At 38.0% G+C, this 27,274-nt stretch overlaps 1 protein-coding gene across 4 annotated transcripts in view; it reads right to left on the bottom strand.

Moving 5' to 3' along the window:
- SLC8A1 (solute carrier family 8 member A1) overlaps positions 1 to 27,274 on the bottom strand; it is a 490,734-nt gene that overhangs the window by 408,888 nt on the left and 54,572 nt on the right. Inside the window, exon 1 of one of the 4 annotated variants that reach the window (XM_036752244.1) lies at positions 9,812 to 9,832. The exons of 1 other annotated variant lie outside the window; for it this stretch is intronic. The gene's annotated coding sequence lies outside the window, so the exon portion shown is untranslated. Of the gene's footprint in view, positions 1 to 6,369; positions 6,391 to 8,789; positions 9,333 to 9,811; positions 9,833 to 27,274 lie in introns of those variants that run through there. 2 more of the 4 variants (XM_036752242.1, XM_036752245.1) reach the window with 2 other exon arrangements.

Raw genomic sequence — 27,274 nt, 5'->3', positions numbered from 1 at the left:
GGTGTTTACATCTTCATAGTAAAATTCACATGACAGTAGTAGGATCATAGATCTAGATATAGAAGGGAGTGTTAGGTGTCATCTAATCCAACCCTGCTTTTACAGATGAAGAAACTGAGGCCAAAAGACATTACATGACTCGCCCAAAATCACACAAATAATCAGGGGCAGAGATGGGATCTGAACTCAGGCCAGCTAATTCCAAATTCAAAACTCTTTGCACTACCCCACAACGTGGGTCAGAAGAGCTTCCTTCTCATCTACTTGCTGCTTTTCATCAGGTACCTAGTAAATTAAATTTCTTAGCTAATACAAAGTATACTTCTTATATCTTCCATGAACTGCTCCCTTTCCTCATTTCTTATAAGTAGTTAGCTCAGGATACATCCTGGGATGTGCAACGTGACTGTCAAACAAGTTTCACATTTCCTTTTGTGATTCCCCTTAAATTATCTGACATGCATCAGAATTCCAACCAAGAGGCCAAAATCTGAGGACTTCTCTTTGTTCTTTTTCGATTGGTCAGGACTTGTGATTTATCAATGTATAAAATCTTCACCGTGGAAACTCCCTCCATTAAAGCAGATTGCAGACTGACAAGACACCTAACTTATATTCTTAGAGAGTTTTCTGGGGCCACTGAATGGATGGATGAATAGAAGAAAAAACATTTATTAAATGCTTGTTATATACTGAGAATACAGATACAAAAAGTGAGCCAACGCTTGACCTTAAGAATCTTATGCTCTAAAATATTAATAGAAGGAAACAACATATTAGGGAAAATTGTAGCAAGAAGGGGTATTTTGGAAGTCACAGGGATGGTGAATGGTGACACATGGCACTCTACTGACAAGTCCTTTCCAAGAATGGCAGTATTTATGCTTACTGTTCTCAGAGCTAGAGGTAGAAAGTATGTGTGTGCATGTTTGTGTGTGTGCGTGTGTGTGCTTGTGTGTGTGTGTGTGTGTGTGTGTGTGTGTGTGTGAGAGAGAGAGAGAGAGAGAAAGAGAGAGAGATGGGGGTCAAGGTGGAAAACAAGAGAGTTATCTAGGTGTAGGTTGAATATTTTTGAGGAATGCTCACCAATCAGAAGCCTAAGGCCCAGGATGGAAACTGGAATTCTGGGTCAGAAGTGGAGGCTGGAGTACAGAGGGGTAGCATAAAAATGGCCAAGGATTTGCTCAGTTACTGAGCTGGGATTTGAACTCAAGTCTTCATGATGACTCTCTTCAGTATGTCCCAGAGCCTATCTAGGTTCTGTGTAAAGATTGTTTTTATCCTCTGGAAATTCAACCCAAACAGACATATTCTTAAAGACTGGAGTTAGAATGGATAGATGTCACATCTGGATGCTTTCCTACTGTAGGAAGGACCAAAATACAGGGACCATGGACTTAAAGTTGAATGGGGTCCTAGAGTCACTCTGGTCTGAACCCCTCATTTTATAGATGATGAAACTAAAGCTGACAGAGGTGACTTTCCCAGGGTCACACAGCCAGTAAAACAGAGATGGGATTTGAGTTCTTGAGAAGAGCCAAAAAAACAGCCAGATATCATGAAGAAAAAAGATAAAAGGCAAATAATTTTTGAGGAAAAAAATGTCACTAATAACAGTTGGACTTAATCTCTATCTCCAACCATTAGATTACTACTAAGGTATCTCACATATCCTTGATATATAATAAATGGCCAGTTATTTATTGATGGAATGATTCGAAAATATTTAGAGACCTATAAAGTATCTGTGTGGAATCCAACCTGAGTTGAGGTCCATTCTTCTTCCATGCCTCCTTTCTAATGCAGCCCACATTTGAAAACTTGACAAGATTAACCTTTTGTTGTTGTTGCTGCTATGCTAACTTGTCCTGTTCAGAAAGCTAAAGGTATTTGTGTTAGGAGGATACCGATAAGTTCTATAAACCTGCTGCTAACACCAAATGTGGAACAATTTCCAAATATGCTCTGAGCTTTAGAGGACTCCACCTGGTGTGGGAGACTAGCAACTGAAGGTGTTGAGAGGCAGTGGGTGGGGTGACAAGGAGGTAGTATTGCCAGCTGTTGTTAAGGAGGAGCTGAAGAATATGCATAAAATCTCAGCTCACATATATATCAGCAGGGCAATAGGCAAAAGAGTAAGGACTGCCCCCAACTACCTTCCCTTTAGCAATCTATTCCTTTACATGGAAGCAAATTCCTCCTTTCCTTTCTTTCAAAACAAAACAAACAAAAAAACAAGCATTAATTTTCTCTTCCTCCCATCCTCCCACCGAGAGAAAAAAAGAAAGAAAAGCAAAATCTATGTAATAAATATGTTTAGGCAACCAAAACAAACTCCCACTTTGGCTTATTAGAAGATGTTAGGTCTCACCCTGCATGTTGAGTCTATTACCTCTCTGTCAAAAGATGAGTAGCCTTCTTCACCAAACACTCCTCTGGAATGATGGCTGATTACTGCACTGATCAGAGTTCTTAAGTATGTCAAAGTTGCTTGATTTTACAATGTTATGGTTATATCATAAGTTATTCTGCTAGTTCTGCTTCTTTCAATCTGCATCAGTTCACAAAAGTCTTCCCAGATTTCTCTGAAAACATCATTTTTATCATTTTTTATACACCATAGCATTCTATTACACATATATAACATAATTTGTTCAGCTATTCCCCAATTGATGGGTACTCCCTTAGCTTCCAGGTTTGTCTGTTTTTTTTTCTTGCCAACACAAAAAGAGGTGTTATAAATATTTTTGTGCATATAGGTCCTTTTTCATCTTTCTTTGAACTCCCAGGAGTATGGAGCTAGTAGTATTATTAAAGCTTTCTTTTAAGTCCACTTTGACTAGATTTTGTGTACGTTGAAATATTGAGCAGGATGGTCTAGGGAGAAACTGTACAGTAAGATTTACTTTAGGTAGGGCCTCATTCCTCTTAGGATGGCCCTGAATCATTATAGAGTTAGACTAGCCTTCACTGGAAATAACCGTGTTGGTTTTTTTTTTGGGGGGGGGAAGGGTTCCCTGTGACATGATCAAATAAAGGCAGTTTTAAAAGTAGTCAGAAAGATGAGACTTCATCAGCTGCCTTACTATGCTATCCGTTTAACTGCATATCATGTTCTGACATTCAGGAAGCACAATGCATTACATTGAACGAGGAAATTACTTTTGGGCTATAGATAGATCATCTAGAAGGCAATTAAATTACATGCACAGAGACAGAAAGAGATAGAGATAGAGACGTAGAGACAGAGACTGACAGAAAAACAGACAGATCCTTGAGGGTCCTATGGATGTCACTTATAGCGTAGAAAGATTTCTCAAGTGTGGATAGAAAAACCTGACTTTTTATGGGATATCACCTGCTCATGGGCTAAAATAATTATAAAGGGTAGATGAAGCTAGTACTCATTCTTGTCCCCTATCTTCTTTTGTGGTCTTGTCCCCTCAATACCCATATAAGTGGGCATTACAATTTAATGTACACTTACAATTAAGTGTCCTTACAATATCCCCCTAGCTGACTGACTAGGACTTTCCTTCCCTTCTATAACAGTCTCTTCCAGAATACTCCACCTGCGACTTCATTAACTGGGAAGGATCCAGAACAGTTTGGATTCAAACTTCACAAAATAAATCCCCCTAATACAAGGATTTGTTCTGTAAGATTTGGATTCAGTCAAAAGGCTTCACCTAAGGACCTAGAAGGTCACATGTTACCTTGAGGCCACAGGTTCCCCGTCCCTCATCCAGATCCTTCTCTTTTACTCCCCCTGCACCCAGCTTAACTGTCATGAATTCCATTTCCTTGTGACTTTCAATCAATTAATCAACGAGTATTTATTAAATTCCTATGACATACCTGAAGTTGAAGGCAGAGATAAAAATGAAAAATTTCTATGCTGAAGTAGCTTATATCATCTAACTATAAACATATATAGGGAAAAACGCAGTAATTTTTAGGGGGGAAGTAGAGAAAGGCACTCGCAACTGGGAGGAATCAGGAAAAGTATTGTTCCTTACAATATGACAGCGAAGTGCCCTCTAAACAAATCCATGTTGGAATAGATATTTGGAATTTTTGGAATTAGATTTATTAAGAGGTACCAATGGGTTAACAAGACATACTCAGGGAAAGCAAATAGCAGGCTGGCTTTACAATTAAGAATATATGAGCAGAAGTCCTGCTTCTGACACAGCCCAGCTGGGTGACCATATAAAAGTCACTTCATCTAGGTGTATTGACCATCTACATTGCTGGAGGAAGTTTCCACATGTCAAATTGTCTATCCTGATGAAACCCCCTACCTCTCCAAAAAAGCAGGACAATATATTTATAATATCTCCCTCCAAAGAAGCAAGTTTACATTTTAACAGGCTTCTGTCTACTCTATATAATCTCCCAAATTCAGACCTCATGATAGACCTATGGGGGACATATTCTGAAGTAAGAATTCTTACTACCCTTCAAATCTTCTTACATAGACAGCTCTTACTCTGCTGATGCATGGAACCAGACCTGACCACAGTAGCTTTTCTTCCAACCCAACTATCTGAGGGGTTGCTCCAATCACAGATGTTTAGTTTGTCTGAAATGTGAGAGGCAAAGAAGCTACAATGATTCCTACTGACATTCTCTCTTGACTGAACAGATGTAAAATAAATCTTAACATGGAAATGACATCTGAGGTAACCATCAAAGAAGGACTAATAATAATAAAAAACATTCAACATAGGAGTCACAGCATCAGTTAGAAAAGCTCTAAATTCTCTTATATTCAAGATTGTGTCTTCTGTATGATTAAGTCAGTCAATATCCTTGAGAAAAAGAACTACTAATTATAAATACGTTATTGGAGTTTCCTTATTTTTTTTTTGTAATAAGAGATTTTGAGGTTCAACATGCGTACAAGGATATAATATCAGTTGGAGGTGTCAAAATATTTTTTGATGTGTATAATGAGGCCTCCCTCTTTTTACACATGCATGAAGCAGATGAAATCAGGTTTTTTTGGGGGGAGGCAGGGCTATTGCAAAGGGACTATCACACAGTAATGACTACCACAGAGCTCCAAGTGGACATTCACGGAATTGGAATTCCCTCATTCAGCAAAAACAGGACCTGAATAATCCACTGGCTTCTTTACCTGATAATAGTAGTCAGTTACTACCAAAAGTATCAAATATTATAAGGCATCAGATTTGGGGAGCTGGTGATTATTGGGAAAATTTCTTTACCACAAGAGGGAGCAAGAGAGTTTGGTCAGGTAGAAAGATAACTAATGACGATAAACCAGAAGGTCCCATAGTGGGTGGGTGGGTGGGGGGGTGTCTGACAACCGATTAGAATGGCTTAATAGGAGATATTTGTCATCGAAAGAAAGAATGGGCAGATAGGGTTTGTGGAAAAGTGTAGGGGAGTGTGTGTGTGGGGGGGGGAGAATTAAGATCTAAGCAAAAAGAAGGGCACTATATTTTCATATAAAAATAAATGTACTGTCAATTATACAAAATGAAATGCATAATGCACAAGAATTATATTCTCTTCATTTAAATGTGACTTGCTTTATTCAAATATGGTCTCTTTCTACTTGAGTCTTCAACCTTACTACAGCATGGAGGCAGCCTACTTTCCCTTGAAATGAGATTTCCTCCTTACCTGCATCCATCCCTCTGCCCCAGTGAGGAGATAGCCTTGATTAGGAGCTGTTTTTACTGAGTTGAAACAAGGAGACAAGCAGACACTGAAGAATGAAAATGAACTTGCTTGGGAGCTGCGTCTGCACTGTTATATCTACAGAGCCAAATTAGGTACTGTTTAATGGAATTAGTAATAGTATTAATGCCACATTGCTTTAGAAAGGAATTACAACTTAATTGGATCTGCACTGTCTTTCTTATTATTTATTATGTCAAAGAAAACAGATTAACTACCAAGAGGGAAGGAACCATGAGTTTGCTTTGCAGAATAAATAAAAGTCTATTTTTGTCTGATAGAAAACATGTTAAATATAGCCTGTTAAATGCTAAAGTTCTCTGGAAGACATTACTTCTTCCTCCACCCTCCCCTCAAACAACAACAACAACAAAACCATAGTAAGCTTGAAAAATCAATTAATAAAACTCCAGCAAATAGTCCTCTATCGTTTCTAGCCACAGCTCCCTTCTTTCTGGTTTTTACTTGGAATTAAAGCCCTGTGATTATTATACTTTCTTTTTGGCATGTGCAGTAAGGTAGCTGCCTACTCTTTTCTCATCTGATCTCTCCCTTCAAAAAAAAAAAGAATAAACATAAGCTTTCATATTCCTGTAATGGGTTTGCCTTTCCATCCATCCCAAGCTTTCAGGACAGCAGAGTAAGAAGAAGCCTTACTGTCATGGACCCTGTATTATATGTTCCATCCTCCAGTGGGGTTCCTCCTGAGTGCACAGTTCATCAGCAAATGAAGGCTTCCCGCTGCTTCCCCTTTCCCCCTAGGAATTAATTGCTTTATTTCTTATGAAAGACCAAAAGATAAAATAAAATAAAACAAGAACAAACAAAAAAAAAAGCTCTTAGGAAAGGTTAAACCTTCTCTCATCCTCATACTGAAGAGGTTGATTCTTAGCTAAAAAATGACTCTGAGCTAAATGGACCATTTTTTTTCCCAAACAGAATTTATAAATCCCTTTTCACTCTCTTTCATTAAACTAAATAGGTCTTCTCCCACCCTGTCACTCATGAAATCAAGCAAAGTCCTAGCTAGTTCTGCTTTCCTCCCACTGCCACACACATCTAACCCACAAACTGAGTAAGACAGCCAACCCAGAGAGCTGGATCCAAGTGCCACAGGATTTGAAAGAGGAACTTAAAACCAATCACCCTTGTTCTGGCTCCGTTTTCATATCTTAAATGAATGAGGACCTCGGCCAGATTTCCCTTCCTCTTTCCCTGAACTGCTGCTGCTTCAGTAGTAGCTCCCTGAAGGTGTGTGTGTGTGTGTGTGTGTGTGTGTGTGTGTGTGTGTGTTCGTGCGCGCGCACTCGGGCACCCTCGAGTGTGTGTGTTTGCAGGCTGAAATAGTGTGTGTGGTTGGGTGTGTAATGGGGGAGGAGAGTAGGAATCAAGAGCCACTGCTTTCTGAAAATCCCAACGTCTCTCCCCATCTCACGGAGGAAAATATTCAGAGAGAAATAAAATGCAAAATTGTGCATTTTTAATTGCCTGCATCCAATTTAACTTTCACAAACCCTGTCCTTAATGAACTACTGCATTTTAAAATAATTTATTTTGGATATGCCTAAGAAATTCATCCTGTGAGATTTAATCAGAATGTCCACCTGCAGGGCTCCCTCTCTTCATAAGGATGCCATTATCCGCTCCAACAGGTCTAAGTATTAAAAAAAAAAAAATCTTCCTTCCCTATCACCCTCTTCCCAAATCTGTCTCTGTCTCTCTCTTTCTCTGTGTCTGTCTCTCTGTCTCCCTCTCCTTCTTTCTCTTTTTCCCTTTCTCTCTCACTCCCAAAGTTTATACTGTTACAGCCTTCACAACCACTAGTGGTTAACTGAAGAAAAGGACTGATGTGTGTGCCTATGTGAATGTGTGGGGAGGTCATGCCACTATGTGGAGCAAGGGCTGAGTTTCTTCTTAAGTAAAATGAACGCAATATTCACATACCCCTGGATCACTCCACTGTCCTCCCTCTAAATCCCTGAGTTCCCTTTATCCCCAAGTCAACCCCTGACACCTTGGTGGAGAGGGAAATACGAATGGCTATTCTAAGCCATTCATCAAAGGGCTATCAGCATGCAGCAGAGACAAGAGTACAAGAAATTGCAGAGAAGCAGCAGCTTGGTTTCTCAGCCCACCCTTCCTGAAATAAAAATCTTCTAGTTCCTCCTTTTGAAGGCAAAACCTTTACCAAGAACTATATTCTTCTGATCACAGAATCTATCCAATACCATATCCCTCTCAGCCCGCTGTGCCCCAGTGACTGATCATGTGTGCCCAGCTCAGCTTGTGAAGTTCCCTTGTGCTCTCCCAGAGAAAGATATGTGTGTGTGTGTGTGTGTATTTAATCCCCAACCCATATCAAGACATAATGCATAACGACCAAGCACCCTTCAGCCTGCTTTCCTGCAACGTTTCTTTGCTTCCCATCTTCTTTGACTCCTGCCACACCTCCAGTCTTTCTACCATCATCTCTCCCTACACACACACACACACACACACACACACACACACACACACTCCTACTGCTACCCCCGCCCCAGGAATACTGGAGCCCAGCTTCCGTTTAACAGAGTGAGCTGGGAAGCTGCGGGGTGGGGGTGGAGGGAGACCCCAGAGGAGAGGCTGAGAGCTGGGGGTGCGGAAGACTGCATAGAGACTTTGATTTTGCACCTCCCCTGCGTTAAGGGTGGGCTCACTCCTTCGCCTAGCTCTGACTCGCCTGAGCTTAGCCAGAGATTCGCAGGATGCTGCATCTTTCTTGCTCCCCTCTTCTCATTTGCAGCCAGCACTGACAGGCAGACACAAGACAGACAGAAGAAACACACATACACACCCAACAGATACACACGCCCCGACCTTACTACCTGAGAAACCCAGGGGAGCCAACACATTTTTTGAAATGTTCTGCTGTATAAAATACTAGCAATAATAAGAATGATGATGAGGCATGTGGGGGGGTTGGGGGGAGGCTGGGCAAAGGGAATAAAAATGCAATATTAACGGCGGCATATGACAAAAATAAAAGACAGTTCATGCCAGGATTCCCTTCTGGCTGCCTCCCCACCGTGAGATCCTACCTGCTTTTGTGGGGGGGGTGTGATTGCTTTTTTTTTTCCTTCCAGGGTGCGTTTCTCCGCGCTAGTAGGAAACACGCCTCGCTCCCTCCTTTAAATAGATCCCGATCAGGAAGAGATAGCCTTGATCATGTTTGTTGGGGAAACACAAAGCCCAGACACCCCAGGAAGACTCCCATGCACAGCGGGCTAGAGCAGCAGCGGCAGAGGCGAACCGCGGCGGCGGCGGCAGCGGCAGCGGCAAATCCCTGTGTGCTGGAGGAGAGGAAATACACACGCGAGCGCGCGCGCACGCACACACACTCACACACACGCTCGCACACACAGGCACTCTCACACACACTCACACATACACAAACACACACACACAACCACTAGCACTCGCACTTGCACCCGCCCTCTGCGATCAAAGAAAGCGCAGCAGCAGCAGGAGAAGCAGCAGCAGCAGCTCGCGGAGGAAGAAGTGCGAGCCGCTCTCTCCTCCCGTGCCCTTGAAGTTGTCTCATTCTCTGCTGCTCAGCTCACCGGGAAAAGGAGGCGGCGAGCAACCGAGGGAAGCCGGCGGAGCCCCGGCGCCCGACTTCTCCCCGCCTCTACTATCTCCCTCCCTCCGCCTCATGCACACACCCCCAGCGCAGCCTCTCCTCTCGTTGGTCGGAGCAAGAGAGTGTATGGAGTGCGCGGCCACTTGCGTGCCCTCCTCCCTCTCTCTTTCTCTCTCTCTCTCTGTCTCCCCTCGGGGCTGCCTCCTGTTCAGAATATTTTCCGATTTTTCAGGCTTTCAGATCGAGGGAACAGCCGCTCTCTCGCAGTGCATCATGGCTGGATGCCAGCCCGCTCATCAACAGCTAGACCCTCCTACACTATTGATTACTCGCTACAAATCTACTCCAACTTTTTTTTTTTTTTAATTTACCTCTTCCGTCTATCCAACCAACTGTACACCTTCTTTTGCCCCACAACCCGCTCCGGATTGCCTTCTCCACTCTGAATTCTGAAACAACAGATCTATTTTTCCTGCATACCCTTTGTTTTTCCAGGCTAAAGGAAACCCCAGGCACGCACCAGCCTTCACTGTAGCTACATGCACGCGAGGAAATTTGGAGATGGGGCATGGATGCTGTCTGGCGCCCTCCCTTCTTTTTCGCCACATGTGGGAGATGGACGCCTGCATCCTACCGGATGCTGACACTGTAGATAAGTAGGGGGTATTCCCTTAGCCAAGAGCTCTGACAGAATCTCCTGGCTGGTATTTCCCTCGGAGAATGCAACTCACCTGGGAATAGAGGCTGCTGTCGCTGCTGCTTAACTGGGAAAGGCAGGTAGCTTTTAAATTTAGGAGGCAAAAGCCGACGGAAAGCTGAGCCTACCTACAGCCCAGTTAGGAACTACCGATTAAAGCTGGCTTATGAACTATATATACCCCATGCCATGTTGATATAGTCCTATTAAGAAATAATTGCAACTCATGATAATTAATAAAAAAGGCAATGTGCCAGTTTTCTTAACACCTCATTAATCTTTACAACACCTTGACATTGTAATGTGGGAGAACATGTATTATTTCCTGGTTTCCACGGGGAGAGGGGGAGTAAGCATAGAGACATAGAGGAACTTAGGGAACCAGCAGCAAAAGTGGAAATGGAAACGTTAACTTCCTTGACTCTTGGTGGAGTTCTCTACTTTTTTTTAAAAAAGGGAATGGCTTATAGAAATATGAAAGCATGAAGTAGTGAACCACACTGCATCTCCACTACTACCCTTCTTCCTAGTTCAGTAGCCCAGGTGATTTAGTGGGGATATTGAATTGTAGTGAAGACAATCTTTGTTCAAAGTGTATGAGAGAGACAGATACACACACACAGAGACACAGAGAGAGAGCAGAGAGAGAAACAGAGACAGAGACTGAGAAAGGGAGGGAGACAGAGAGACACCAAAAGACAGAGACGAAAAGAATTTAAATAAACACATACATAAATACACACACACACACACACACACACACACACACACACACAAAACCATTACCTACTCACTCATAGCCATTATCCAATAAAGATTTCTGCAACAAAAATCCTTGTCCTATGTAAGACTGGACTCAGGCTTCTAATGGGATTATAGATTCAGAAGGAGGTTTAGAGCTTTTATGGTCCAATCTCTCATATGAAAGTTCGGAAAACTCTGGCCCCAGGAATTCAAGTGACTTGTCCACTTGGTCACAAATAGCTGGTAAGTGTAGATCTAGTATTAGAAAAATCACTCCCATTTATCCAGCTTTTTAAGACTTGTCAAACCCCTTACTCCCAATAACTCTGTGGGACAGATTGTGCAAGTAGGACCATCCCCAGCATATAGAAGACACTAGAAATCTGAGAGGTTAGGTATCATGCTTCTGGTCACACAAATTCAAAGTCAAGTTTCTTGCCTTTAAGTCCAGCAGTATTTCTAGCAAATCACACTGTCTGGTAAAATTTCCTGACTCTGAAATGATCTGCTCTTTGCATTACCTTTCCTGTAGTCCACCTCTCACCTCCATCCTCCATTACCAGGCCCCTCCCTTTATATATAACTCTTTTCAATGGAAGTGATCAAAATTATTTCAACAGATTAAAAAAAAAACTGATCAGTCAGTTAAGTCAATAATTCCATATCAAGGTCTATAAACATTTTTGGGGGGCTAATTGGTTGTCTGAAAATAAACCTGTAACCTACTTAAGAGGCTGTTGGAGCTCTTCATGAATTTCTGGACCAAATCTATTAATATTGTTGGTATGCATGCTCAGCCAAAAATACTCTATTGCTCAATACATGGGAAATGTGAAAGGCAGACATCTCATCCATAACCTTTCTTAAGACCCAGTAGCACAAAAGAGGGCGAATTGAGCTGCTTTTTAAATGCTTCCAAGTGTGACATGGTGAAAAAAGGAGTGGATTTTGAGTTGAAAGACCTTATACAGTACAGAAAAAAGCAGGTGTTCAAATCCTCATTGTGTATGACCTTGCTGTATGACCTCAGGCAAATCTCTTTGATGTCTCACTGCCTATCATCTCATCTGTAAAATGATGGATTGGAATAGGTAATTCCTAAGGTAACTTCCAGCTCCTGGATCCTGAGTCCAACTTCTGGTTTGGGACATTATTTCTTGTAGTTTCAACTTCCTCGTGTGTAAAACTACACTATTTGAACTGCTTAAGTTCCTGAGACCTTGGAAAGATCAAATTAAATAATGTAGATAAAATGTGTTTTATAGCCCATAGTTCGTTATGAAAATGCAAAGCATTATTATGACTTTTCTAAATAACAGATTTCTGAATTATACAGTTTAGGGGAAATATGAAAGAAGTATCTTATTGCAAATAATCTTCTAGAAAGGGTGAAACCTATTGGCAATTGGTGATATTATGGAATAGTATTAGGTGTTAGGCATATAACTTTGACATTGACTCCCAGTTTTTTTGGTGCTTGTATTTTACTTCTGGGGCAGCTAGGTGGCATAGTAGATAGAGTGCTGGGCCTGGACTGAAGAAGACTCATCTTCATGAGTTCAGATCTGGCTTTAAATGCTTACTGCGTGACCCTGGGCAAATCACTTAACCCTGTTTGCCTTAGTTCATCTTCTGCAAAACGAGCTGGAGAAGGAAATGGCAAACCTTGCCAGTATCTTTGCCAGGAAAACACCAAATGGGGTCGCAAAGAGTCCAGCAGGAGTGAAATTAAACATCAACACCACTGCTTATTGGTAAAATGAGAGGGTGAAATAGGAGAGAAGGAACTCAGAGGTCCCTACCAGTTTTGAATCTATGATCCTAAGATCTCTATAACTGCTAGTAGCCTCGATTCCTAAATACCTTGATTTTAAAATCCTTGTATTTCTTTTAATTTATTCTCTCTATGGCCTGTATATATTTATATGTTTACTTAATGTCTCCCCTCATGGAATGTCATCTTTCTGAGGCTAGAGATTATTTCTTGTTTTGTTGTTTATTTGATTTTGTATCCCTAGAAGCTGGCACAGTGCCTGGCACATACTAGGAATTGAATAAATGCTTCGTGATTCAGTGATTGCATACTGATTCAAAGTCTATTTGTCACTTTCATACTGATTCAAAGTCCATTCAAGCTCCTCCTTCTACTCGTGATTCCTGAGTCATTACCTAACCTCTATTATTTAGTTCCTAAAGGTATAGTAAAGGTAAAGACCTCAAACTCCCTAAAATATCCCCCCAAAGCACAGTCTACAGACCTCACTCCAAATAGGGTAACCAAATTAACCTCTTGCAATTACAAAACTCAACTCTGCCTCCACAGGGCAAGATCACAGGAAAGAAACAATGCCTGCAACACATACAGGGGAGGAGGAGTTTGCAGTACATATTTTTTAAAGTGCAACAATGTTACTATAATCAATATTCTATTAAAATGGATACCTTTACAAAAAAGTTTTCTCTATAGTACTGCTTTTGCCATATCCTAGTGAGTAGTGATTCATACTTTACTATCTGATCACAAAGCAGTCTCTATAGAGAATAGCTCAGTAAAGGAATACAGGAAGTGCTTTCTTCTCTCTGAGAAGTTCTGTTTTTTTTTTTTACTCTCTAGGAAAACAATAAAAAAAAAAAAACAAACAAATGAGTCCGTGCCATTTGTATGATCTTTGGGACACCACGTGGGTCTGTTTAAAAGTTCTTTTCCTTAGCTATAAAGTAAAAATGTCAATTTCAATTCCACAGTCCCAACCCCATGTAAAACATTTCAATAGCCACTTCACTCTGCAAATCCTCCCTCTGAGGAGTGTGGGTGATGGGAGGGAGTCCTATCTAAGCTCCCAAATAACCCATGGAAGCCAAAAATAAAACACTGTCCTAAAATACATAATTTGGAGTAAGAAAAGAGTGGGAATAAAGGTGTAGCAACATCTTTTTCTTTTTATTGTCCAATCATTTTCCTTTTTTTCTTCTTTTCTTTTCATCTGTTGTCTTCTTTTTTTAATGCACAATTTTACTACAGAAGGGGGCTGGGAACAAGTTCAATGTCAAATTAAGCTCCTAGAGTGAGAATGAGATAATGAGTAATTATAAGCAAGTTCTGCTACAGCAAAGAAAGTAGCTATCCTGAAGATTTCTTTTTGGAAGATTGTTTTTCTCCTCTTAAACAGATTTTTTTTTCAAAGAAGCTGCACATAACTTCACTATCATTGGACCATAGGCTTATCAACAAACTGGAACCCTTTATAAAATTCATTCAACAAACATTAAAGAACTGTATAATGTTCAAGGAGCTGCACTAGGGATGGGGAAACAGAACAAAGACCCACTTCCTCCCCATTACTACAAAAGTAATAGTCCCAGTCCTCAGGGGTTTATGTCCTACTGAGACAAAAGGAAATCCCCTTAAATACTATATTACAGCGGAAAATCAGCTAAAATTCATGAAAACATGCACCTTTCAACAAATCTCTCCACTAAGACTGTTTGTGGTATATAGTTTTCTTATTGTTCCTGCAACTGGATCCTCAGCCCATTAGAATCATTGTAGAGGCTCAGTTGTTTTGGTAGAATCAACACTTCAGTGTTATGAGCCTTTGAAGGAGGTTGACTAAAAATACCAAAGGAAAAGAGTTTGTACATAGAAGTACATTGATAAATGTCTTTTAATGTTGGTGGTTCTATTAGAACTGGAAGATCCTGAAAATAGCAAGAATCTATGAACTAGCCACTTAGAAAGCAGCAGTTCTGTGTAGTGGTGGTTAGTAGTAATGGCTGGAGTCAGGAAGATCAAATTCAAATTATCTCTCAGATACTTCCTAGTTTGAGGACCCTGGAAAACACACTTAACCCATTGGTACCTCAGTGTCCTCATCTCTAAATTTAGGGGGTTTGACTTCATAACATTTAGGGTCTCTGCTAGTTCTCAATACTGAGTCCTTATGAATTTAGGCACTCTAAAAACTCATTCAAGATTCTTCTGAGGTGAGCTTTGAAATTAAATCTTAAAAAGAAATCCCAGAGAAGAAAAATCTCAGGGCCTTTTAGCTTTGCTTTAGAATTTTTAGGGCTATGAACCAGAGATGATAACATCTTTTATTCCTAGATATTCTACCTCTTATTCAGAACACTTGGAGTAGATAGCTCATTTAACCTTTTTCTCATTCCCCTCGCCGCCCATCAAGTGGTACTCCTTTTGACTTTATCATGCTCTCAAGAACCTCATTGTCCTGAAAGATTGACTCAAACTTTGTACTCACACTCCATCAGTACCTTGTGTCTCTGGGACCCATCTGATTGGAGGGCAGAGTAAAGAGCTTCTCCCAAAACTCCATTTATGGAGATTCCCCAGCCAGCCATCTCTTCATTTTCCATCTTGCTGAGCTTCTTTGGACTTCTCCATTATGCTCCTCCCTCCCCGCTTTCCAGCTTCCTTTTTTGTGTTGTCTTTCCCATTGGATTCTACATGAAGAAACTATCTTGCTCTCATTTTTATCCCTAGTGTTTAGCACAGTGCCTGGCACATAAGAAGTACTTAATAAATGTTTGTTGACTGATCGACTGTCTTCTTTTGACTGGCTCTGTCATTGCATCTTCATAGGGAATGCCCAGTAACTTCTTCTAACAATTCTGATTTACAGTTGCTCAACAACTTATAATGAGAGAGCCAACTGTGGTTTCTAAACATCTCAGTGCTCATGTGAATTGGTCAGAGTCAAACCAATCTGTATATGACAAAGGTGGTACCTGAAACCAAGTCCTCTTGAAAATGAAGTCAATTCTCTGTCCTTTATACCATACTCCCTCCCATCCCCATTTTAAAGAGTGCCTGGGGGAACAGAAATGGTGTGCCCAAAATGATACAGCTAGTCAGTGGTAAAGGCAGGAGTAAAATACAGGTAATACTACCAAACCTACTGCTTCTTCTATGCAGCTGTCTTAAAAATGAAGGGGAACAGGTTGTTTGGGAGAGGAGACTTAGAAATATTATCCAAATACTGTGAAGCTTTCTTAGTCCTTCAAAATGCCACCTTAGTTATTCCATTGAAGATCGAATGGTCTAATTCCTTTAACAAAGAAATCTATTTGAGCATATCGTTAGCCAATCACATTTGTCTAGCCAACTACATTTGTCTTTCCATGAGTATAGTTTCTCATTGGTTATTCCTGATTATCTCATTCAGGATGGATTTGAAGTTATCCTAAAAAGGCATGGCAGACCTGAGCTTAGTTGAACTGGAAAGGTTTGGTATTTGCCCTTCCAATTTCTTTCACTTCTATACGAGTGAGGTCTGGTTTATGATCTAGGGTAATAACACTGCCCTCAACATTGATGTGGGCCCTTGATTATGTGTTTTGCTTTATTAATTTATGTCATGGCTTTCATAAATCAGGACAGTCCCTCTGACTATACAGAGAACAAGTACTGCATACAGAAAAAATGCAGGCCAATGTCTTAAACAAATATTAACCAGTTGAGAATAGTCATGTTCTTACATTATAGTGACAATGACATTCTTTTTATCTCCAGTGCAAAACTATGTACTGTATGCTTGTAGAACTCCCTCCAGGAGTTATGTCTGCCCCATCCCAAATTGGGTCCCCTGGGGGAACAACTGCTACCTCACGTTCACAGGAAGTCTGTGGGCCTTTGCTCTTAAACTATAGCTCATGAACCTCCAAAAGATGTGCTTAGTTTGAATAGTCAAAAGGTAGACAATATGAACTCAAAGCAAAGTGATTTACTAAAATGACATCATAACAACAATCGCTATATAGCATTCTGCCCAAAGATTTGCAAAGTACTCTACCACAAACACGTCAGTGTGAGAGTGGGCAAAAACTTAGAGCATCCTAGTGTAGAGAACCTATTTTGCTCAAGCCAACCCACTCCTCTAGACATCTCCACTATGAAAGGGCTCCAATATCCTTTCCTTTCTTATTGCGTCTTTACACTGCTCTTCTTTCCTAAGTTTTAATAACTTAAAACTGCATTAAGACTTTTGAAATACTCTGTATTTTTTTTGGTCAAGAAAATAAGAAAATTGTCAATGATAGAGTAACACAGCGTCTTGGACATAGTAAGTGCTTAGAAAATGCTTTCTAAATAACACTAACTTGTGATACAAACTAACAGTGTGACCCTGAGCAAAAAATACTCACTAGTGCCCCCAAGATTACAAGTACAGATGGTGAATGTTTTTGTTGGGGGGCAGGGGAAGGGTTGATCTGCTATTTCATGGTAGGGAACTCTTTGTGAAGAAAATCTCTTTGCAAATGCAAATCAGCAAAAGTACCTTTTGGAAGTAAACTTCATTATTCACTTTAGGGACAGCAATTGAACTACGGATCCTTTCCTATGGATTGGTAAACGTAAACATAGTAATAACAATTGATTGATAGGAAGGCTATTGTTGCATCTTTTCAGTTATGTCTGACTCTTCATGGCCCCATTTGGGGTTTTCTTGGCAAAGATACTGTAGGGGTTTGTTATTTATTTCCTCCAACCCATTTTACAAATGAGGAAATAGAAGCAGACGGAGGTTACCTGACTTTCCTAATGTCACATATTTAGAATCACTTTGAACTGAGATCTTCCTGACTCCACTTTCAGTATTGTACTACAAAGATATATTCAGAAAGACAAATAGTTCCATGACCCACAAAATCTTAAGAAACCCTTGTCTATATTACCTCAGTTGAAATTCAGGTTAATTTTATAGGCCTGCTTTTTCATGTCATTTTAAAATTCTCTTACGAACATATGATACAGAATAGGATTTTCTGTCTGCCGTTCTCCCTGATAAAAAGTGACCCCTTACTGTTAGAACTGCATTGTGAATTTGTAAAATTTGCCTTTTACATCTAAAAACTTAACATGTAACTGGGGATTTTTTGCTAAGCACTTTTCTTCCAGAAACTGCAGCCCTCTAGATCTTCATGTCTTCTGTGTTTAAACTGGCTTGGCCTATTCCCAAATAGAGTAGAGTTTACCTAAGAAATTGTGGGATTTTTAAACAAGCTACACCCAAACCTACATACACAAAACGCCTTAAAATTTTAATTGATTGAGAAATTAACCCAACCCAGCAAATCTGAACCTCAAAACAATTTTTCATAAGATAATTTTTCTCTTTTGACCCTTTTTACATATGAATTCTGGAGGAAGTTGTATGACCTGTGGATACTTTTTATCTTTTGGATAAAGGATGCAGAAATAAAGTCTTTTCCTTTGATTTTTAATCTGGCTTTCTGACATCTCCTGAAAGAAACCTTTTTAGCTGATGCATGAACTAACCACTGCATATTAATTAATGACAGATATTCATCTTTGACAAGTTTAATCCTGATCTAACATTAACAGGGCTTTCCATTGTTAAGTATTTATAGTATCTCCAGCACAGCACAGACGTTTGAGATTATTATTAACTTGTTTAATGGGAAATGGTGACCATGTTCTTCAAATTGACATGAACACTTGTTTTTTATTTGAAATAAAGATAAAAGTCTCTCTACAGATTAACTAAGCTGATTTTAAAATTAATTTTCCACCACTCCTTACACTTAACTTTCCTGGATAAAGCAAATACAACCTATTATAAATGCTGTACATATACAAAGAGCTTTTTTTTCTTCTTTAAATCTTAAAAGTGTTTCCTCCAGATTCACACTAGGGTAACTTCATATTAATTTTTCTTTTGTAAATACTGCCTTCCAGGGGTTGTGGATTTATTCATTCACTAACTTGCTCAACAAATGTGTAGTAATCCCTACAATTCTGTAGGAATATCTGTAAAATGCTCAGTGTGATGCCTGGCACATAGCAGGCACTATGTAGATACTTATTTCCTACTCACTCCTACTCTTCTAAGATAGAGAAGTTCCATAGACAATATAGTCCTTGTCCTGAAAGAGCCTACAATCTAATAAGGGGGTGGAAATCAATCGATCCTCTACTAAGCAATAGATAAGATACTTTTAAAAAATTTTCAAAAAGATAATTTTTTAAATTATAAAATAAAAATTTTATGAAATTTTAAAAATAATTAAGAAGTATACTGGAAATTGAGGGGCTGCCCATCAATTAGGGAATGACTGAACAAGTTGTAGTATATCATTGTGATGGACTACTACTGTGTTTTAAAAAATGATGAGTAGATTGATTTTAGAAAAATGTGGAAAGGCTTCCATAATAATTAAGAGTGAAATGAGCAGAACCAAGAGAACATTGTATACAGTTATTAACAATATTGTTTGAAGAATAACTGTCATAAATATTCAAATCAACTACATAGGACCTATCTACCTCCAGAGAAAGAACTGACAAACAGAAGTACGCATAGTATGGTTTTACATACATATATACATATTTGTGTGTATATGCATATATATACACATGCGTACATACATATATGCATATATACATACATATATGCATACATACATACATATATGCATATATACATACATATATGAAATCTGTATCAAATAGTGGCCTTCTTTAATGTGGGGTGGGGAGAGAGGGAGATATTCTCGAACTTAAAATATAACACAAATAAATAAAATAAAATTTAAATTTTTTAAAAGAAGTATTTATTCAGCATATATTAAATGCTTAATCACATTGCTGATCTCAGGATCAGTGAAAGACTCTAAGCATGAGTGGAGAATCTATATAATTTCTGAATCCCTATTAAATTCTGTCACCTTTTGTCCTGGAGTTCACCTGGAGGCCTGTAGAATAGAGGATAGGGTTATGTGATAGAACCTATCCAATGCAACGGTATATTTTCCTAGTGAAAATATCACATACATTTATATTGTATGGATCATTAGTAACTATTAGGGGCCACTGGGGTAATGTCTTAGAATGATGTTAGAAAAGGAATGAATTCAGCAGAGGTAAATATTTTACTTTTCATATCCCACAGATTTTCATATGAAGCAATTCCTTATCTGTATCTCTCCAGGCATTATCCATATTCACATGATTAAATGGAAATCTTTTATAATGGTGAAAGAGAGAAGGGGGAGAGAATTAAAATGTGTCTAATAAATGTTGTTGTTCGAGGCTTTCACCAGAATATTTGTTTTATTGGATGTAAGTCATTGCACAGTATACCTGACTCCATATAATAATCAGTGATATCATAACTTGAATCTATTATATGAATCCCACTGGACCCAGATGACTCTGAAAGAGAAAGTGAGACTGGTGACTTTGCACAACCCTCCCTCACTCAAATCAAATTCAATTGCAAATCATGTCATTATCTCTCTGATGTCATTTTGAGAACGAAGGACAAATCACACTTAGCAATATGAATCTTAACAGTAACCATGGACACATCTATAAATGATAGCTTGGCAATTCTGCCTCACAGAACTTCAAAATTTCAGAGTTGGAAGAGATTTTAGAATCAAACTACACCTAACTAGAAAACTTTCAACAGTAGCACTGGGAAGTCAACCAACCTTTTTAGCAGACCATTAGTAAGCAAGAATCCATTATCTTCTGAAGCAGCCCATTCCAATACTGGCTAGCTCTAACTGAACAAGAGCATTTTCCTCACATTGAGACAAAATCTTTTCTGTAACTTACACTCAGTGTTCCAAATTCTGCCCTCTGATGCAGAGAAGATTAAATCCATTCACTCTTTCAAATGATAATCTTTCAAAAACTTAAAGGCAGTTATTGTGTACTTCTTAAGGCTTCTTATGAAGTCTAATGTTCTTCAAAGTAAGCATCCCTAGTTCCTTCAACTCCTTATGGTCTGCTTTTAAGGTCTATTCTGACCGACCTCCTCATGTTTTCTGTGTATGGATCTGCACAAAACAATGTGTGTTTAAAATGTTTAACTTGTTGAAGTCTTCTTCTAATTTTGAAACATTACCTTTTAGTCAATGATATTTTCAGGAAAGCAAAGAATGTTTATAGAGGCAAAGATTGGCAGCCTGGGGTTTTGCATTAATTCTGGGTCATAGTAGTACTTCTGAAACATGACATAAAAGCACATCAATCAGAATTTCCTCCTGTCTATTTAAACACTATTTGCTCTTTTAAAAAGTTAACATGATGTAATGGAGTATTAATGTGCAATAAAAATTATGAATGTGAAGAATATAGAGAATCATGGAAAGATTCACATGAACTGATGCAGAGCAAAGTAATCATTGTCAATAAAACAATACATAAAGTTACTGCAATAAAGTAAATGGAAAGAACCACTCCCCCCAAAAAATCAGAAGTGAATGTTACAAAATTACAAAGATTAAGCCTAACTTAAATGAAGAGATATGAAAAGACACTCTCAACCCACCCCTTTAGGGAGGTGGGAGGGAGGTACACAGATTTGAAGATTGCCTGTGTTTTCAGACTTTTTCAATGCATTGGTCAGTTATGCTAACAGTTTTCTCCTTTTTTAAAAAAAGTACTATTTGTTATATGGGATAGCTCTCTGGGAGAGAAAAGGGGATAGCTGTTGAGGAAACCTAAGATGATGAAAAAAATAATATATATTAATAAAATTTTCTTTTAAAAAAGGAGTATAAATCCCTTGATAGCAGGGCATTCTTTCTTTTTGCATTTATTTGTATCTTCAGTATCAAGCACAGTTTCTGACACATTTTAACCACTTTGTAAATGCTTGTTGGCTGCTAACTTGCATATTAAAAACTTCTTTTTCAGTTTCTATAGAAATTTTTAAAAATAAATACTGTCTTTTCAAAAAAAGTCAATATGACATTTTGTCAATCAGCAATCATTTTCTGAATCTCTACCATGCCCCAGGTACTTTGTTAGGTGTTGTTTTTATTAAAAAAAATAACCCAATTTCTGCATCAACAACTTACAGTCTAATGGGGAAGACATAAACATAGGTACGGAAGCTAATGAAAAATAAATTTAATACAATTCAACAAGTATTTAATAAGCATGTTATGGGTAGTGTCAGTGCAAAGATTAAAAAAAAGCTATCCTCAAGGAGCTTATGATTTACTGAGGGAAATATCAAATATATACAGAGGTAAAAAAATAAACAAATGCAAAGTAATGTTTTCCTGGGGTGAGGAAAGAGAACACTAACAAATGTTTTTTGCATTTTTTTTTGGTCTTTCTTCATATCCCCAGCACTTAGCACATGACTTTTACCTAGTAGACTCTTAATAAAGTTTAGTGACTGACTGACAACTGGAGGATTCAGCAATGGCATTTGGTGAAAGATGACACTTGAACTGAACCTCAAAGGGATCATCAGCTGAATACAACAACAGAGAAGCCATCACAAGTTTTTCTTTTCTTTTTCCATCTAGTAAGGGGCAATCATATAGGATAGGTCAGAGGTTCAACTCAGGCAATCGAGAATATGAAAATTGAATGCAACAGAGTGCATGGTTAATTGCCCAATAAATGGTACAGAAAGTAAACACTGAAAGTATTTAAGATAGAAAGAGATCTCTACAGGCTTAACTAGTTTGCAAAGGCTCTCCATGTGAGATGGTCTTGTTTTCCCATTTAGGTTGTAATCTCATTAAGGCAGGTTTCATGGCTTACACTCCTGAATCTATAGGTGCTGAATAAATTCTTGCTTGCTAAGTTTTAATCAATTTAATAATGTCTAATGGTGTTTCCTCAGGAAGAGATCATCAACTTATTTACCTGGCACATTTTATTTCAAATGACCATATGTGATATATAGCATATTTAATCCTTGACCTTACAATGCCCTGTGTACATGCTATGCTAGACATGATTACATTGTACCACAACTTTATTTGGAAATTGCTTCAGATAGCCCTCAAGAATTTGAACTGGAGATAGAAAAGCAAAGTACATAGGCAGAGGAACTCTGAAAAAGATGAATTAATTGGAGAATAAAATAGCCCATAGTACATAACAGAGGCAACTAATTAGTCTTGGGTTGAAAACATTTGAAATGATCACTAGATCAGCTGGTTCGTTGAACTATTTAGAACAAGAAACTTTATGATGTACTTTAGGTCATATGTTGATCCCCAAGAAGTCCATTTATCCTCCATGGCTACAGACTATACCTTAACCCGAACCAAGAATTTTACAAATGTGTATTTTCTGCATGGCAAGATTAAGGAAAAGGATAAATGTGGGGATTGGATGATGCAAATTCATCTTCACTATTAGAAAACCCTTGCAGTGATTTACACATAAAGATGATATCATAAGCAAATTAAGAGAGCATGAGATAGGTCATCTGTTTATGGACAAAAGAAGAATTTAATGCCAAAGAAGATATAGAGAATATTACAAAATGTAAAATAGATTATTTTGATTAAATAAAATTAAAGTTTTTGCACAAACAAAACCAATGCAACCAACATTATAGGGAAAGCAGGAAACTGGGGAAAATTTTGCAACAAGTATGTCTGGTAAAGGCCTTGTTTCTCAAATATATAGAGAACAGAGTCAAATTTATAAAAAAATACAAGTCATTCCCCCTTTTTCAAAGAATAAGAACAGGCAGTTTTCAGAAAAAAAGTCTAAGGTATCTACAGACAAATGAAAAAATGTTCCAAATCACTATTGATCAGAGAAATGTAAATTCAAACAACTCTGAGATACCACCCCACCCTTATCAGATTGGCTAATGTGACAGAAAAGGAAAATGTTAGATGTTGGAGGGGATGTGGGAAAACTGGGAAACAAATGCATTATGGGTGGAATTATGAACTAATCCAACCTTTCTGGAAAGCAATTTGGAATTATGCCCAAAGGGCTATAAAACTTTGTGTACCCTTTGATCTAGCAATACCACTGCTAGGTGTATATCCCAAACACATCCAAAAAAGGGGAAATGACCTATTTGTAAAAAAAATTATAGCAGGTCTTTTTGTAATGGCTAAGAATTGGTAATTGAAGGTATGCCCATCAATTGGGGAATGGCTGAACAAGCTGTGGTATATGATTGTAATGGAATATTCTTGTGCTATAAGAAATGACAAGCAAGATGATTTCAGAAAAATACCTAGAAAGACTTACATGCACTGATACATAGTAAAGTGAACAGAACCAGAACACTGTACACAGTAACAGCAATATTGTTCTATGAAGAACTACAAATGACTTAGCTATTTTCAGCAATAATGGTCCAAGATAGTCCCAAAAGATTAATGATGAAGCATACTATCTGCCTCCAGAGAAAGAACCGATATTTATTGAATGTGGACTGAAGCATGTTATTTTTTCCACGTTCTTTCAAGACAAAATGATTAATATGGCAATATTTTACATAATTGCACATATTTAACCTATATCAAGTTGCTTACTATGTCAGAGGTGGGGGAGAGGAGGGAGAGATGGATAGAATTTGAAACTCAAAGCTTTAAACAAAAATGTCAATAAAAACCAATGAAGAATGAAAGTACATGCTATATTGGTGATGGGTCAATACTATCATGTTTGCCTATGAAAGGAAGCACTGTTACTACTCTATTATAGCTGATATCCACATGTAAATTATGATACAACTATATTAAGCCTGAAAGGGAAGAAAAAAGTCTAAACTTTTCTGTTCATTTCCTTAAAGAATCTTCTTCTTCTGAACCTAAAGCAGTATTAGCTGCTCCTGTTGCCTCAATTTTAATTTCTTCCAAAGAATAATGTACTCTCCAGATTCTTTGCTCTTTTAGAGTCCAATTCGCCCTTAATTAAAGTCTCTTTTGTATTTGACATTCACCTAAAAAAGCTTTGTAGTACCTGTCTTTATTATTCCTTTAAGGACATTGTATACCTTAATTAAATTCCTATTAATTTCATCTTTTCTCAAAGAAAGCAGGTTTGAATTCTTGCATTCCTCATAGTAGTATCATACTTCAGATCTTGTTATCATGTTATCATTATGCCTTGTGTTATATTGCTTGGTCATCATCATTCCCATTTTTGCAAAATAATTTCACTGATAAGATGCCACAGAAAAACGCCTTTCTCCTCCAGATGTGGTCACATCACCATGGATAGTTGAAGCAAATTGATTCACCACTTGCTAACTTGAGGCAAGCCAGCCTCTCTGGGTCTCAATTTCCACATCTATAAAATGAGAGAGGTCAGATTAGTTCACTTCTGAGTTTTCTTCTAGCTCTAAAATTCTTTGACTGTGTAAGGGGCACCCTCAAAATTTTAGCACAAAGAGAAACCAGACTGACTTGTTCTTTACATTTAAAATGATGAGTCACTTATAAACTCCACTTTTTTTTGGTCATTTGTAGTGCTGTAAATTATACATTCTAGGGTTAACAGAGTCCTTGTGATTCCCATTAAAAAAATCTTTCTCTTGTGGAGTTATATTTTAATCAGTTTCTTTTTAAAAGTAATTTATTCCTTTCTTAATTACTTGCCATCTTCCATGTTAAAGATATATTTCCCTTCTACTTAAATAGCTATCCTCCCAATACCTGATAATTATCCATCCAACTTTTTCAACGTTTCATATTTTAGTATTATTTTTATTTGTTTGCTTAATTATTTTTCATCCTGTATAGTGATTAGCATCTGGCAAGTTTAAACTCTCACTGGACTTCATTTAAAAAAAAATATTTTATATACTTGAATCTTATAATTTCCCCCTTCTTTTCTCATCTACCCTGGTTTTTACCTTTAGCTCGTTCTACAGGTTTGAGCATTTTTTTCCTATCTGTACTTTTTAAAAATGAAATTTTGTTGTGTTTTTGTTTTTAAATCAGATATATTTCCCATTATATCCATGCTTTGGTGCCACCCCCCTAACTGAAAGCTATTCCTTATAATAATAATTTGTTTCAAAAAGTGAAAGAAAGAGAAAAAAATGTTTCACAAAAATAAGATATCAACAAGTTTTGCAGTATAAAACAGTCCCTTGGTTTTGCAAAGGAGCTTGGGTAGATGACTATTCAAGTCTGTTCCTTGGGCAAAGTGTGGTCCATGTAATTTAACAATATTTTAATTGTTTTGTTGTAATTGTTTTTATTATATGTCAATACATATAATTATTTCATTTTGTCTCAACTAATTCATACAGCATTATATTTGATGAACTAAGTTCATTGTAAAGGTTCCAGTAATCCAATATAATCATTAATTTTGGAGGAAGTATTGGTAAAAGGCAAAGCTTTAAGATTTGGAAAGCACTTTGCTTATATTGTCTCATTTGATCCAAATAATAACACTTCAAGGGACATGCTTTTATTGTCCCCATTTCATAACAGAGGATACTGAGGTAGAAACTTATTTCATGGCTAGAATGCCAGCCTTGGAGAAAGGAAGACCAGAGTTTAAATTCTGCATCTGACACTTACAAGATGTGTGATAGATAACTTAAAATTTGTTTGTCTCTGGCAACTAAGTATTGGTGGGGAAGTCAGATCAGTTTAGTTTCGTCTGATCAGGTGCAGCTGTTCTGAGTCACACCTACATGACCATTATGGTCACAAAGTAAACCATATCTACATCATTACTTACCAAAGAATTTTCAGACTTATATAGAAACCTATGGGACTTCACTAATTCTACTGCATAATTCATTCAGAGTATTTAGGGTCCAGTACCATTTTCAATATTTTCATTTTTATCTAATCCTGGACAACCAGTTTTAAATGCACTAATCTCATTTACTTCTTTTTCTTCCTCATAAGTCTCATCTGATAAGCCTTATTCACAAGAAGAACATCTCACTTAATTCTCTGGCACTACTTTTTCATTAGGATAGATTACTTTATTAGTCAATGCCAAAAGCCTTACAGCATTTCCAGACTCAGTCTCAGTAAAACATGACCACTCTACTTCCCTGTCACTGGATTGAAATGACAATATATTATAAGTGAAAAGCTAAGCACACTACATCTTTTTACAGCTTAAAATGATCTTTCTGTTTAAGTTATATAGAGGAACTGTGACCTTTCATTAAAATGAGAAGTTAGAGATCTGAGACATTTGCCTTGGAAATAACCTTTTTATATATTGCAAGCTAATAAGCTGACAGCAAATCTGAAACTATTATTGCAAGCACAATTCTATTTTTCAGCTATTTGTTGAAATAAGCTTCTTAATAATGTTTTAATACAAATATCACAATCTTTCATCAAACTAGCACTAGACTTTTCAAATAATCAGATAATTTTTAAAGAAAAAATCAATAAATCTCTCTATTCCACAGTGACTAATAAGAGAGAAAGAGAGGGAGAGAGAGAGAGAGAGAGGCAGAGAGACAGAAAGAGACAGAGATGATATAGAGAGATAGATAGAGAGATAGAGACAGAGAGATACATATAGAGATCACTCATATTTTTTTTGACTTCTATCCAGAAGACAATGTGCGTAGTGGAAAGGCCAGGGCAGAGAATGTGGGAAAGAAGGAACCCCCAGAGCGTCAGCAGTCTAATGAAAACCATCCCTTCATTTCTGAGCCAGAGAAATAGTAACAGGGGTCTTGAAATAAAGGAAAAATACTAGTCTAGAATGCAAATTGCTATGAGAGTTGACCTTTCAAAGTATTCAG

The sequence above is a fragment of the Trichosurus vulpecula genome, chromosome 3 (assembly GCF_011100635.1).
Source record: "Trichosurus vulpecula isolate mTriVul1 chromosome 3, mTriVul1.pri, whole genome shotgun sequence".
Lineage (NCBI taxonomy): Eukaryota > Metazoa > Chordata > Mammalia > Diprotodontia > Phalangeridae > Trichosurus > Trichosurus vulpecula.
Note: the sequence above shows the minus strand (reverse complement) of the source record. Positions and strands in the feature narration are given on the sequence as shown.